The following is a 14,455-nucleotide window of genomic DNA, read 5'->3' as shown; positions in this document are numbered from 1 at the left end:
ATTGGGTAGAGAAGTTGAAGTGTAGTGCAGTCCAAACAAAGACCCTCATCAACCTATGGGAGTGCTGGACCTGAGACAGCCATTCAGAATTGCTCTGAATTTAGGCAGAGAGATTCAGCTTTGAACCCTCCACATTGACCAGGTATTGGATGCTGTCTGTCTTTAGGAAGAAAGTGTAAACGTGGGAGAGGTGGCTCTTTAAGCTTAAGTACATAACCTAGAAAGAGACTCAGTTGTCCCATCAGCAGCCAGCACTCCTGGTAGCTGACGGAATGAGTTGATGGGGAGATCTGGATGGTACCCCACAGTACTAGCTGTAGATATTATTACTTTTTAAATTTCTTTTGCTTTTGTGTTGTGCCTAGATTCTAGGAACCATGGGGTTGTTTGCTGCACTCTTCCTTGCCTTGTTAGCTGTCTCTAGTGCTTGAATGCACTAATTGTACTTTGGGTGTGGATGAGGTAATCAGAGAAAGGGATGCTGGGAAGAGAGGCCGTATGAGAAGGTTAGGGCGGGCGGAAGACACAATGCGGAGGATTTGTATTTGTGCAATCTGGCTGCTTCTATGATTCATTTGGGTCTGTGTACCCTCATAATCAGCAGGCTTCAGTGAACTAAGTGTTGCTTTCTAAAGAAAAATGAAAGCTGGAAATTCAACAATGATGAGTGCACACAAACACATAACCCCAGGGAAGCCACATAGAATGAAGCTGCAGGACGATTCTTGTAATTTTTTTTTTTTTTTACAAGGGAAAGTGAGGCAAGTGAGAGAATTATTTTAATTGGTCAAGAGTTTGTCTCTCCTGTCACTTGTCTCTTATGGGATGTCAAGCTTCCTTTTTCCTACCCATTTTGATTGGGACTGGGGACACGGGAATTTCAATTACAGGGCAAAAGACGGAATTCTGGAGGAAAGCAAATTTGTCAAAAGTAAATTCTTAGACAAAAAACATGGTTCCTGTGCTCAGCACCTTGTTTCCCTGGCTTTGCCTGATGTATGTTTCTTTTGTTTATTGTGTTTGAATTCACTAGTGTGTCTTTCCCTTCAACTTCACCTTGGATGGTGAAGAATGCTTGGCATGAATTAGCTCACTCTAATTGATAGGAGAATCTTGTACTTGGCAAAGAAACTCCAAAGAAAGAAAGCCCTTTCCTTCATGAGCCTTTTCCACTAGCAGCCTCAGAACTTGACTGCCACCATTTGGATTATATTTAGCTATGGAGGTAGGAAAGGGTTAAAAGACTTAGAAGCATTGAAATGGATTTCTTTTTCCTATTGAGATAGTAGAAGTTTGAATGCAAACCACCATTTTTGCATAATGACTACAGGCATATAATAATAGCTAGCATTGAGCTCTTTCTAAGTGCTGAGCGCTGTGCTAAGCACTTTATAAGTATCATCTCATTTTATGTTCATAATGATTCCATAAGGTGGATATTATTATAAACCGCTCAACACAGATGATACAATAAAACTTGGAGATGTTAGGTAAGTTGCCTATGTGTGGAGATGGGATTCAAATTTAGGTGCTAATACCTTTGCACCACTTTCTATACTGCTTCAGTAGCCACGGGATCAGGACAGGGCAGTGGTTGGAATAGGAAAACAGAAAATGTGCTCAGACTGGCTTTCTTTCAGGAAAGACCTTCTGAGGGGCATCCTACTTGTAGCTCAGGCCATTTTCTTCTAGTCCTAAAAGGAGAGACTAAGGGGACAATTAAGATCTAAGAGTCAAAACCTCCATACTGGATTTGGAACTCTGACATTTCTTTGGGAATCTGTGGTGTAAAGGTGGTGGTCAGAGGCCCTGGGTGTGGATACAATGGCCTGAGGAGAGAAGGTGTAACCAAGAAATCAAAGGATTCAGGCTGGATTCCTGGAAAGCACATTTAAGGGAGGTGTAGAGGAAGATGAGCCAATAGGAAGGTCCAGGAGAAGAGTCAGTTTTACTGTGATTATCCAGGACAGGATGGGGTGTGTTCGTCCAGAAGAGGATGGGATGTAGTCATCCAGGAAAGGGTTATGTGGTCATCCGGGAGAGGGTGGGGTGTGGTAATCCAGGACAGGATGGTGTGTGATCATCCAGGAAAGGGTGGGATGTGGTCATCCAGGATAGGGTTATGTGGTAATCCAGAAGATGTTGGGGTGTGGTCATCCAGGAGAGAGGAGTCATTGGGGTGAAATGATACAAAGCTGCCAGGTTAGGTGACATCTTGTCCTTAAGAAAGAAGAGAAGAAAGGAAAGATGGAAAGAAATTCAGATACATTAGAAAGTAGGGGAAAAGTTAGGGAAGGTTATTTCAAGGCCTGTGTATTATTAATGAAGTAGAATATTCTTTGGGGTTTTCTGGTTCAATTCTCTTTCCCAAAGTATCCTGTTAATAGCTCCTCTCACTTGGTGCTTCAGCAGGAATACCTGTACCCAAGAGTAAACTAGCTGTGGACCCTGCCAAAATCATGACAGGGAGAGGCATGTTTGAGCCTCTGCTAGGTCACTGGTGGTGGAGATTGTGGTTACAGCTCTTAGGTGGCCCTGTTGGGTGGTTTTCACCCCCTGATGATCTTCTTCAGACTTTCTTGGAAAACCAACTGGACAGTTTTACCTTTTGTCTATTTATCTTGGAAGGAGCTTATTTCTTTTTCTTTTTCTTTTTTATTTAAAAATTTTAATTTTATTTATATTTGAGAGAGAGAGAGAGAGAGAGAGAGAGAGAGGAGAGAGAGAGAGAGAGAGAGAGAGAACGCAAGTAGGGGAGAGGCAGGGAGAGAGGGAGACACACAATTAAACGCAGGCTCCAGGGTCTGAGCTGTCAGCACAGAGCCTGACCAAGGGCTTGAACCCACGAACCATGAGATCATGACCTGAGCCAAATTTGGACACTGAACCAACTGAGCCACCCTGGCACCCCAGAGAGAGCTCATTTTTATCCAAGTTTAGGTTCAGTTATTTTCTGGTTGCCTCCTGCCAGGAGTATCCAGGGACAGGTAGCATGTGGACACTTAGCCCACTCCTATTTTTACCAGGAACTTGGGCTGCAGACGACTCGTTTGAATGTCAGAGTGGTCAAGGGTTGGCAAATTCAGGGTAAACTCTAAGATTAGACTCCCGTGAGACATTCAAGATCTGTGCTTCTTAGGGGCTCCCTTCTCTGAAAGGTCTTCGTTGTTCTTCAGTACACTGGTGCCTGCCAGAACCTTCCTGCTTCACTTATGTGACTGTTAGCTGAATATTCTGTACTTTGAAAAGATATGAAATCCATAAGTCAATGTAGTAAGATTTTAGCAGCCTCGATCCCTCATTTTATGGGGTAAGTGACTGAGGTTCAGAGAGAATTGAGTTGTCCAAAGTTGCATGGCTAGGATTTGAACACAGGTCTTTGAGTTCCTAGTCCAGTGTTCTTTGTATATTTCATCTTCATCATGCAATAAAGGGTAACTTGTTATAGAAATGTAAGGAGACAAAATGGTGGCCTCTGTCCTTTCCCATAATTCTCACTAGATTTGTACCTCTTGCTCCCAGTAATTTAGTATGTAATTGACTTTGTCTGTCTAGGGAAGGGTACCTATAACTCATCCCTATGGCTAAAATCAACTCAATCCCCTGAATCTTTCCTATTTACAATATGCTTCTTGGAGTTTTAAAATTAGTGAGCAAAACTCTTCTTTTCACAGCTAGAGATAAACCCATAGGATAATCCTGGAGAAGTTTGACTTAAATTTGAACCAAATCATAAAATATTGGTATAAGATGTTTTCTGGGAAGCAGGCATTTAGTGGAGGTGGGAGGAAATTATGATAGTGGCTGCAGTGCTGAATATTTTTCGTGTTTTATTCCAAGTTTGTAATAACTCTGGGCATTATTCCACTTTACTGCACAGGGAACTGGGTCACAAAGATGTTAAGTAATTAAACCAGGTCCCCTAGAGTTAATTATGTCAATTAATTGTCAGTGCTGGATTTCAAATCTTGGTTTATCTGGCTCCAAAACCTGTGTTCTTTCTACTACCCAGTGGTTCTCTAACTTGACATTAAAATTTCTTGCAAAATTGTCCAACAAGCAGATTTCACCCAATCCAAAGATTCTAATTCAGCAAGACTGAGGTAGGGGTCAGGCATCTATATTTTTAAAAAGTGCCCTCAGTGATTCTGATGTACAGCTTGTTGGGAAACACAGGAGGGAAAACAAGAAAAGGGCAGTGATATAGAGGTCAGAGTTCCCTATTTGACAGTCTGGAGGGAGGCCAGCCACTCTTCAGAGGCTCACAGCCTCTCTAGACCTGTCTGGTGTCCTGACTCAAAAGATGTAGTTCTTCACGAGGTAGGCTAGAGAAACTTGCACCTAGGCAAGGCTTCCCAGCATGGAAATCCAAAGTTCTTCTGGACCAAGTTAGGAAAGTAATTCCCTGTTATTTTCTTCTATGGAAAGGCCCATTTGCCAGCATAGGCTAAGCTGCCCAGAGAGGGATATTCCTTGTCTGTATCCCAGCATCCAGCACAAATGGCTGGCGCATGGTGGGTGCTCAGTGTTCACTGGGTCATGAAGCACGGTGGACATGCTGGTGTTCGGTCCTGGTGGGTTAGGACTGAGGGCTTATGTTTTTAAGTATCTCCTGTTTGGAGACTACACTGTTTTGGGGACCATCCCTCTGGCATGTAGCTCTGAGAAGGGCATAGCTGAGTCCGGATGCAGCCAGTGTTCTAAGGTACACAGTGATGAGTTGTGTAGTGTCTTTTTTCTTCATGATGTTTTATAAGTTGAACCTTATTTACTTATGGGAAAGTACTGTGGAGATTATATTTCTAATCTAGTCAGCCTGTAATTATTTCTTTACTTTGGTCGATTACTAATATTTCAGGTGGCTACCTCCCAATTCAGACTCAGCAGGATCATTAACTTGCCTTCTAGTATTTCTCCCAGATCATTAGTATGAGATGAACAATCAGGAGATTCCAAGAGTCTGAAGTTTAATCAAGGAATCTGGTCTCTGGTTCGAAGATAGTATCACATGTTCCAGGGCTCTAATTTCCCGTGCCTACAAACCTCGAAAGCTCAAGTGAAGGCCTCTGATGATTTTCAATAATGCAGTTCCATCTTTTATAGAATTCCATACCTGTTCCCTGCCTCCAGCTATACACTACATTTAAAGTAAACCACATATGTAGAGGAGACACAAGCTAACTCACCAACCTGATATTCAGAATGGTATCATTTATATGAATTTCAGATCCTCCTTTTGGCCCCTGTTATTCAGACGACTGAAAATGGTCCAGGCACAAATGAGTGAATTTGTGCCATGCTCTCCCAGAGGAGATTCATCTGCCTGCTTCCTTCCTTCCTTCTTTCCTTCCTTCCCTCCTTCCTTCCTTCCTTCCTTCCTTCCTTCCTTCCTTCCTTCCCTCCCTCTCTCCTATGCCTCTCCTTCCCTTCCCTCCGTCCCTCGCTCCCTCCCTCTCTCCTTCCTTCCCTCCTTCCTTTTTTATCTACCTACCTTCCTTCCTTCCCATCTCTCTCAGGCCTTCTTTTCTTCCTCCTACAAATACTTCTTAAGCTCCCCCCTCCCTACATTCCCCACATTGCAGTAGGCCCCTGAGAATACAAAGTAGCAAATGACATGATTTTTGCCTTTTAAGAGCATAAGGCTCACTAAAGCTCATAATTTGTCAACATGGAGCTGTGAATGGAGTGCACGCCTTCTGGACCATCATTTTTGCATCCCTGACCCTGGAAGGTTTACAGATTACAGAGCCTGGTGACTGTTTTGATGAAGCATCAAGTGAGAGAAGGTGCTTAAGTGCTGCTCTCCTGTTTCCCGTGTCCTGTATTTCCTGCATCAAATCCATCTTTCCTCTCTATCCAAGCATTTCCGATGTAGATCAGAACTGATTCCTGGCCTGGGGAGGAAGTCCAGAGAGGTCCCATTTCAGGGTCCCTTTTCTTCGGGCATGTTGCACTATGATTGCTGTGCAGTCAAAGCAACTCTGATTCTGAGTGGTCATGGGTTTGAGGATATATAGCCATTGCTTCTGTAACTTGGCTACTGGTAGCTGGTGGTGATAAGGACAAAGAGAGAAGAAACCTTCATGTTAGAGAAATGAAGTATTTATAATGAAAGAAACGTTATAACATTTCTAAGAAATATCCAGATAAGGAAACTATTCAGAGGACCATCTGCTAGGCTGGTCCACACAATGCCCAATTGTTCATTTGCTCATTCACCCATCCGTTGTAGTGGGCACTGGAGAAGGAGCTAGGTTGCACACAAGCTGCAGGCCCTTCTCAGTCTGTGATTGAGAAACCGATATTTCCAAACACTGGGTCTGACTATCTCGGCATTGTGAAGAGAAGGACTTGTGGCTGTGTATGTCTGGTGGGTAGAGTGGAGGGCTCTTGGCATTTAATCTATGTTAAAAAAACCTTCCAAACTCGTTTTACCAGCACCTTGGAGCTGTAAAATATGTTATGAAGTTAAAAGAGAAAAATCAGAGAAGCAGCTATTAAAATGTAGATATTTCAGCTGAGAAACTTGGATATAAAAGAAAAACTTTTCTACTTGGGACCTCTTTGTCTCAAAGGAGCTTAAAAAAGATCTTAAAAATAATAGGAGCTTTAAAGCAGGTGGTCATTTATTGTATTCACGGCTAAGGGAAGATTAAACTCACAATGTTCAGTGATTTTTTAAAAGTTCAGCTAAAAGATATTATTTTGGGGTAGAAAAAGTCTGGTTGTCCCTCAACTCCAGCCATTGCAAATCAGGGGATGGACTGTGCTCCCATCTTCCAATGCAAGTGAGTTTCCATTGGGTTGAGACCAAGCATAGACAACTTCAGCCTGAAATGATTACTTTCTGGAAATTTTCAGTGAGTGGAAACAGTCATGTAGAGGTGTGGATCTTGCTACCTGGATCAATAACTTTAGCTAGTTAAGATCCCTGCCAAGAAAGGCAAGGAAGATCAAATTTCATAGACCTAACAAACCACTGGAAACTTCTTGCCTGCGTGTGTTCAAGGATCACTTTTTATGATTTATAGAAACCAAAGCACTCATTGGAATATGAATAATAGCTAACATTTACTTGTCATTTATTATGCTGGCCACTATGCCAAGTACTTTATGTACATTGACTTATTTAATCCTAATGACAAACCATGAGCAGGTACTGTTATTTTTCCTACTTTGCAGATGAGAACATTGAGGCACAAAAAGGCTGAATTACAGAATAGATCAATGTGTCTTTCACTTAGAAAATGAGTCAAGCTCAGGAGTGCCTGGGGGGCTCAGTCGATTAAATGTCTCATTCTTGATTCATGCCTCAGGTCATGATCTCATGGTTCATGAGTTCAAGCCCCGCATCAGGCTCTGCACTGACAGTGCAGAGCCGCAGAGCCTGCTTGGGATTCTCTCTCTCTCTCTCTCTCTCTCTCTCTTTCTCTCTCTCTCTCCCTCTCTCTACCTCCCCTTCCCTCCCTTCCTCCCTCCCTCCTTCTCTCTCTCTTTCCTTCTCTCTCTGATCCTCATTTGCTCTCTCTCTCTCAAAAATAAAGAAACAAACAAACAAAAAAAAGAAAATGAGTCAAGCTCCATACATGTGAATAAATGTGAGCATTCCTACTTCCTTGTTGTTTAGTTTTCTCTCTCAAGTGTGGTGAGAATATTGATAACTTCTTAGTCCCTGAATGAAAAGTAAAAATTTGAATTCACAAGAGAGTTTTGAAATTCACAGCATGAACTCAATAAGTTAAAAGAAAATCTGATTTTGCAAATAGGATACTAACAGCTTGGGAAATTCTATTTTCACAAGGTTTGTTCTTGGGGTGGGGGTGGGGGGGCTTTGTCTTTCTCTCCAAGCACCCCTTATATTTCCTTTTCAGATCAAAGGTAACAAGATGCAACCAACTGACTCATTTTCTAAGTGAATGACACATTCACCTACTCTTGCAAATCTGAGCTTCTAGCAATTTGCTAATGCTTAGGACGCATGAGATTTAATTTTTTCTTCCTGAAATGCTTGGCCTTCTCCAAAATGGCTTCCGACCACTCATTCCTGGCAGATGATCTGGTACCACCTGTCTCCCAGGTTGAGGAGGGTTTCTGGGATGTCCTTTGAATACGGCGTCCGTCCTCAGTCGATGTCTTAGCTTGGGCCATTTTCCCGGTGTCCTCCTCCCATCTAGCTTATGGTCTGCTTCTCCGAATGACTCTTGAAGTGAGCTGTTAATCACTACGCTTTATTGCTAAGTTAATTCTGGCCACAGGTGTTCTAGTCAGGATGCTCCCAGAGCCTGGACCTGCAGGAAGGAAGTCTGCGAAGCTTCTGGCTCTGGCACCAAGCCACAGACTCGGTGAATCATGTAACTTCTCTGAGGCTCAAAGAAGGTACTTTGTAAATTGTAAAGCATTAACCAAACGACAGGAGAGCGCCAGGAGAGTGCCAGGATTCTATTCTACACTTAGGGATGGGTGTCTTATTTAGTTGTAATTGTTGACACCTAGAGGGCCATCATCCCCAGAAATGTGCCTTACTTACATGTTTCTGGACATGCTTGGGCCTTTGGAACATGCATCGGAAGCCAGGGTCAGATAGCATCGGCCGGATGAACACTTTCAGAGGCTAAGGCTGTTGGAAATTACCTCCATGTTACATTTTCCTTTAAATTCCTTACCTCGAAACGAAGCAAAGTCAGGGCAGAGAATTGGATGGATTTGCTCTTGGCCACAGCATCAAGCAGTAGAGTAAACGGAAGGAGAATAATCGTAAGTGTTAAAGGCCGTCAGCATTTGCCAAACCATGGTCTTTTTAAAAATATATACATATACTGCACAAAGAGTTTGGCATTATAAAAAGGATCTTGTAAGTACCATAGTCTTTTATCCAGAATGCTATTAAGAACTTTTTATTAAAAATTAAGATGCTTTAGAAACCACATAAAATTTTAAAAGGCTCTACCTTTCCACTTAGCCTTTTCAAGGGCACCTCTGGAGAGATGGTGGCATTCTCAAACAGTTGGACAGGTCTGTGGAGGAACACTCCACTCTGCCAATTTGTCCCCATATTGGCCCAGGGCAGCCATTCACCACTTTGTTTTTGGTTATTTCAGCTGCTGTTAGACATTCTCCTTCAAACACACCTGCACTGCTTTCCAGACAACACCATAGCTGGCGGAAGGCGATGGGGTCCTACGCACTGTGGGCTGTGGGCTCCTGTGATCCCACCTGTGCCTCTGCCTCAACTCACCGAGCTCTCTGGAAGTTTTCTGGGTTCTGTGAGAATTCGCTTCTAGACTGAACTGAAATACAGAATCAGCCTCATATTTATTCATTGGGGCAGTTTTCTTTGTTCAGTTCGACTCAGCACAAATGGGGTTACTTCATTTAATGGGCCGCAAGCAGTCTGCCCACTGGTTTCCTCCTTTTCTTATCTGCTGACACAGGGAGAGCCTTCCTAAGTTTCTCCTGGATGTACGTCCTTTTATATTCAAGAAACCCTTTGTTGTTCTAGGTCCTATAATATGACTAATGAGCCTAAAGTGCCTCCCCATCCTTCCTCATCTGACTTACCCCCCTTCCTGGTTTCTTCATCCTGATGCTGTCCTTTTAGCTTTTGAGTGCCCACTGTTTCGAGTGCCCACCATTTTGTCTGCCATTCACTACAATCCCTTAAGTCCTCTCCTCTTGGGTGCTCTTTTTGTATTTCTCTAATTCTAACAGGATGACTGCAGGCCCAAGTTGCAAAAGCATACATTCCCCTCTTTTATCTCTGTATGATCAGTTGAATTTTCCTTACTAACAGCTCCTGTGGTTGAAAGACCCGAAAACTCTGACTTTGCCCTTTCCCAAGATTCTCTTTTTTGCTCATAGAGAAGCAAGTGAAGCTCTTAACCATTCTGACAGAGTCAGGATTTTTCTGGCTTACGGCTATTGTTTTTTCATCCAGTAAATATTTGAGGGGTCCCTTCTTCATGCAAGACAGTATCGTGGGCACTAGAGGTACAGAGAAGAAGACACAGGTTCTTTCCAGAAGAGCTTGCAGGCTGGTGGGAAGATAGACATAATGACGCATCCTACGCTCTACTGGGGTATGGTGGGGTACAGTTGGAGGAGGGGTGTGTGGGACGCTCCATCCCATACGAAAGAGTAGACCACCTATTTCAGCAAAGGAGGGCTGTCAGGGAAACTGTCACTACAAAGTCCTGGTAGAACTGAGTTCTGAAGTATGATGAGCTCTTCACCAGGCAAAGTCAGCCACAGCATTCATTCAGGGAGCAACACTGTCAAAGGCTCAGACGTATGAAAGAGGGCTGATAATGTCCAGTCTGTTTATGAACCTTGCCAAAGATCGGATGATCTAGGCTTTATGCATTTTTTTGCCGGCCCTATAAGCAGAACGTGCTTTGAGTGGGTTATCAGGAAAGGTCAAAGCCTGCGTGGCTGGTGTGAGGGGCTCAGGGGCTGGGTAGGGAAGGGTTAGTCACTTGAAAGTTTTGTGTGCTGAGACAAGGCTCTTAAAGGAGCTCTGGGGTTTTTACAGAGGAGAAAGTGCTTAAAGGCGGATTATGCAGCCAACGGTGAGCCAGTAAATGGTTTCACTGGGGCCAATCCTGGGATATTTTGGCAGCCCTCTTTATTGGGCGTGGGGCTCTCTGGCTATTCAATACCATTGTGACTCTCCTTGTGAATGCCCACGAGGGGTTAGGGTGAAAATATAGAGCTTTTAAGCATTTTAACGTGATTTCGATTGCATTTTAATTTTTAATAAAACTTTTAATAAAGTTCTGCTTTAGGAGCCACAGAGATCAAAAGATTCCATTTAATAGGGAGTCCAGGGTTATAGCACTGGGAGATAGATGGGCTTAACAAGACTGTGGTACATCTCTTTCAAGTAAATGCAATAAATGGTTCTGTTGGAATGGGAAAAAAGAGAAGATGCATACATACATGCATACATCTTTTTTTTTTTTTCCTTTCTGTGTAGCCAGTAATTTCACTCTTTGGAAGTAATTGCTGAGCTCCTGGCATCTTTGACTAATACCCTTCTCATATGATAGTTACACTACTCCAAAGACAGTACAGACATCTGAGCCAAACAATTTTCTCTTTCATTTGTGAGAAATTGAACGGACAGATCTACCTGTCTATTTTGGTTCCAAGAAAATGTCTTGTTAGAAATGTGTGATAATATATTATATGACAGTCGCTGAAAATGTTTCAGACGCGGCAATAAATTGATTGTGGTTTTTAGACCAGATGTGCACCATGTTTAGAATGTATTGTGCTTCCTCATATTCTAGCCTGGTGCTTAAGTAAATACAAAGAAGTGTTTTGCTTTCCAATGAAGCCTCTTAAGTGAGCGGATGGCATTCCCCCCCACCCACCCCCACCCACCCCCACCCACCCCCCAGTCAGTGATAGGAAATTATCAGAATTGTGCAAATTGGAGCTATTCACTCTCTTCACACGCATTGTGTAGCTGATAGGGCTCAAACTAAGGGCCTGTTTTGTCCCACTCCTAGAGTTAAGAGTGAGGCAGCTGGAAAATGACCATTGCTTGACTGTGCAGCCCTTCTGTGCTTACATAGAAACTAAAGAAATGTGCTTCATATCTGATGGCGGTATTTTAAGTCCCTGACTTGTGATTTAATATATGGTATGAGCTCATACCAGTATATGGTATGGTATCAGAACACATTTAATTGAAAAGGCTGAAGGAGACATCTTTTTATTGCATATCCCCCGCAAGATTCAAGGCAGACTTTGCTAAAGGTATTAGAAACAGGACATTTGTTTTTCTATGTGTGTTCAGTAAAATATCCTTCTAAGCATCGAAGTGGTCTGTGTGTCGTGACTGGTCTGCTTTTTTATGCTATCTCATTTCACGTTTCAATTCTAGTGGCACATTGGTTTTGAGTGGTTAAAGGTCTGTCTCATTTCCTTGCCAACCGAGATTATGTTCCCAGCTCTTTGTTAATTCCGCGCACTTTTAACAGTTGCTGCCGATCGTGTCCCGCTTTACTGTGCTCGGCGTTCTACGAACCCGGGAACCAGTGAGCGATGTGATCCTGCCCTCAGGAGAGCAGTGAGACAGTTCATGGAGGGCAAGAAGGCCAGGAGTTTCACATGCTAGACCTCATTTAGTGCTCATGGCAACTCAGCTTCGCAGGGGTGGGTGTTTACTTCTTCATTTTACAAATAATGAAACTGGGCCTCACGTAGCTCAGAAATTAGGCTCCAGAGCCAACAGCTGCTTGACTTCAGAGCCCACACCCTCTCTCCAGCTCACTGTCTGGCTGGTTGGAGAGCAAGACATAACAATGAACACAAGGCTGGAAAAAATGTGAATAAATGCAAACTTAGGCACTATAGCATTAAAACACCACGTGGATTAGAGAGGGATCTCTGTGTACCCTGTGCTCACTGAAGGGTTTCTGGAGGAGCACCTGGGCTGTGTTTGGAAGCCTGGAAGGATGAGGGCAGACATCACAGGCACGAGGGCATGGAGGGCATAAGCTTCTAGAATGGACAGGAAACCTGATTGCCAGGGGCAGGACTGTAGGGCTGGGGAGCAGTGGGAAGCAGGGGAAGGTGTTGGGCAGGGGCAGACGGTGAAAGACCCTGGATGCAGAATGGAGGTGTTTAGAGCCTTGTGAGAAACTCTTCCCTGCAGCCCCCATGTGTGTGTCAGAGAAGGTTTTAAAATGTGGAGAAAAAGTGCCGTTGAACTGAAAGTTGCAACATTTGGGGGCTGTATGATGTTGAATTTTCCCTTCGTAGCAAGAAAAAGTGGTGCTTTAATCATGAGGAGAATGTCACGTTTCTTTTCCCATCAGGGAATAGAGTTAAGTCAACCTCTCTGCTGAACTGAAAGTGTCTGAGAGTTCTTGGCAAAATAAACAAATTCCCTTTGCCTCTTGGTGGGCGGGGGAAATGGCAGAGGGGCAGTGGGGCAAGTAAAGGAAGACATGCACGCAGACCACCATTCCGGCAGTTTCTCTGATTTTCAGGAGATGCCTGGGCACTAGGAGACAGAGGAAAATATGAAAGAAAGAAGATCCAGGGGGAAATCCTGATGAGCCCAGGGAAGAGCAGGGAGCATGCAGACCAGCTCTTGGGATGATGGGGAGGGGTGGGGAGAAGAACTGATCTGTGGCAGGGGCTTAGCCTCACTCCCAGAGAGTATAAGTTTTTGAGTGTCATCCTTGAGCAGGGTCCACGCTAATCTTCTCTGTATTGTTCCAATTTTAGTATATGTGAGGCTGAAGCCAGCACAGTATAACTTTTTAAATGTTTGCAACAAGTCTTTCTTGGGCCAGGCACTACGGCATAAAGCGTGAAGGCATAAAGTAAAATTTCCGCTCCCCTTTTGTTTATAGGGAGATACTGTGCAATTTTTTACACAGGTTTTAAAGTGATTGTGACTTGTGGTTTTATAATTGGGCAAAAGAAAAATCTAAGATTTATTTTTTTTTTTAATTTTTTTTTCAACGTTTATTTATTTTTGGGACAGAGAGAGACAGAGCATGAACGGGGGAGGGGCAGAGAGAGAGGGAGACACAGAATCGGAAACAGGCTCCAGGCTCTTAGCCATCAGCCCAGAGCCTGACGCGGGGCTCGAACTCACGGACCGCGAGATCGTGACCTGGCTGAAGTCGGACGCTTAACCGACTGCGCCACGCAGGCACCCCGAAAAATCTAAGATTTAATGAGTGACTTAAGAATCCCTTCTTTAGTGATCGTGGATGCTTCTCTACTGGTACGAGTCCTGTTTCAAACATGGGACCTACATTTAAGAAAAAGGTGCACACCAAATTCACACCTGCATTTTTTTGGTTTGAAAGGAAGTAAGGGAATTTTGTGAAACGTTTGAAAAATTGATATGAAATTTTCAGTGTGTTCATAATCATTTATGTGGCCGACAGTGCACTAGATGCTGGGGATACAAAGAGGAAGTCCCAGGAACTCATAATCTATTGAAGGCAGCAGAGAAATATATGATACATAGCGATTGGTGCTCTGATGCATAAGTGCTTATAGAACAGTGACTCACAGACTGGGTAGATGAGTTACTATGGAGTGGTTTTTGCAGTATAGATAGGAGTTCAGATGGAGAAGAGAGAAGTGAGATAAAGGAGAATGGTGAGAGGCATTGTAAACAGAGGAACGTATCAGTAACACCTCAAGCATGTGAAGGTGTGCCGTCTGCTTAGGGAACTAATAGCCTAACAAGGGTAGTGCGTGATGTATGGGAACGAAGGAATAAGAAGTGGGGTTGTAAGAATCTACTAGAGGCAGACAGCAACAGCCTTAAATACCTTGTTAAGAAATTTGAACTTTTTTCTCTAGGCTAGTGTTTCTCAGGTGTTCTGTTTTGTTTTGTTTTGTTTTCAAGACTAGTCCAGTAATATGCCCTGGAAGAAAAGGGTTCTATAGCCATAAGCTGGGGAGATACTGTAAAGATGCA

The 14,455-nt window shown here is 43.4% G+C and overlaps 1 pseudogene; it reads right to left on the bottom strand.

Annotated features, from left to right (window-relative positions):
* Positions 1-13,165: 13,165 nt before the first annotated feature.
* Positions 13,166-13,263, bottom strand: LOC125147146 (uncharacterized; annotated as a pseudogene).
* Positions 13,264-14,455: the final 1,192 nt, after the last annotated feature.

Source organism: Prionailurus viverrinus, chromosome A1 (genome assembly GCF_022837055.1).
Source record: "Prionailurus viverrinus isolate Anna chromosome A1, UM_Priviv_1.0, whole genome shotgun sequence".
Taxonomy (NCBI): Eukaryota; Metazoa; Chordata; class Mammalia; order Carnivora; family Felidae; genus Prionailurus; species Prionailurus viverrinus.
The sequence above is the reverse complement of the archived record's forward strand: the minus strand, read 5'-3'. Positions and strand labels throughout refer to the sequence as shown.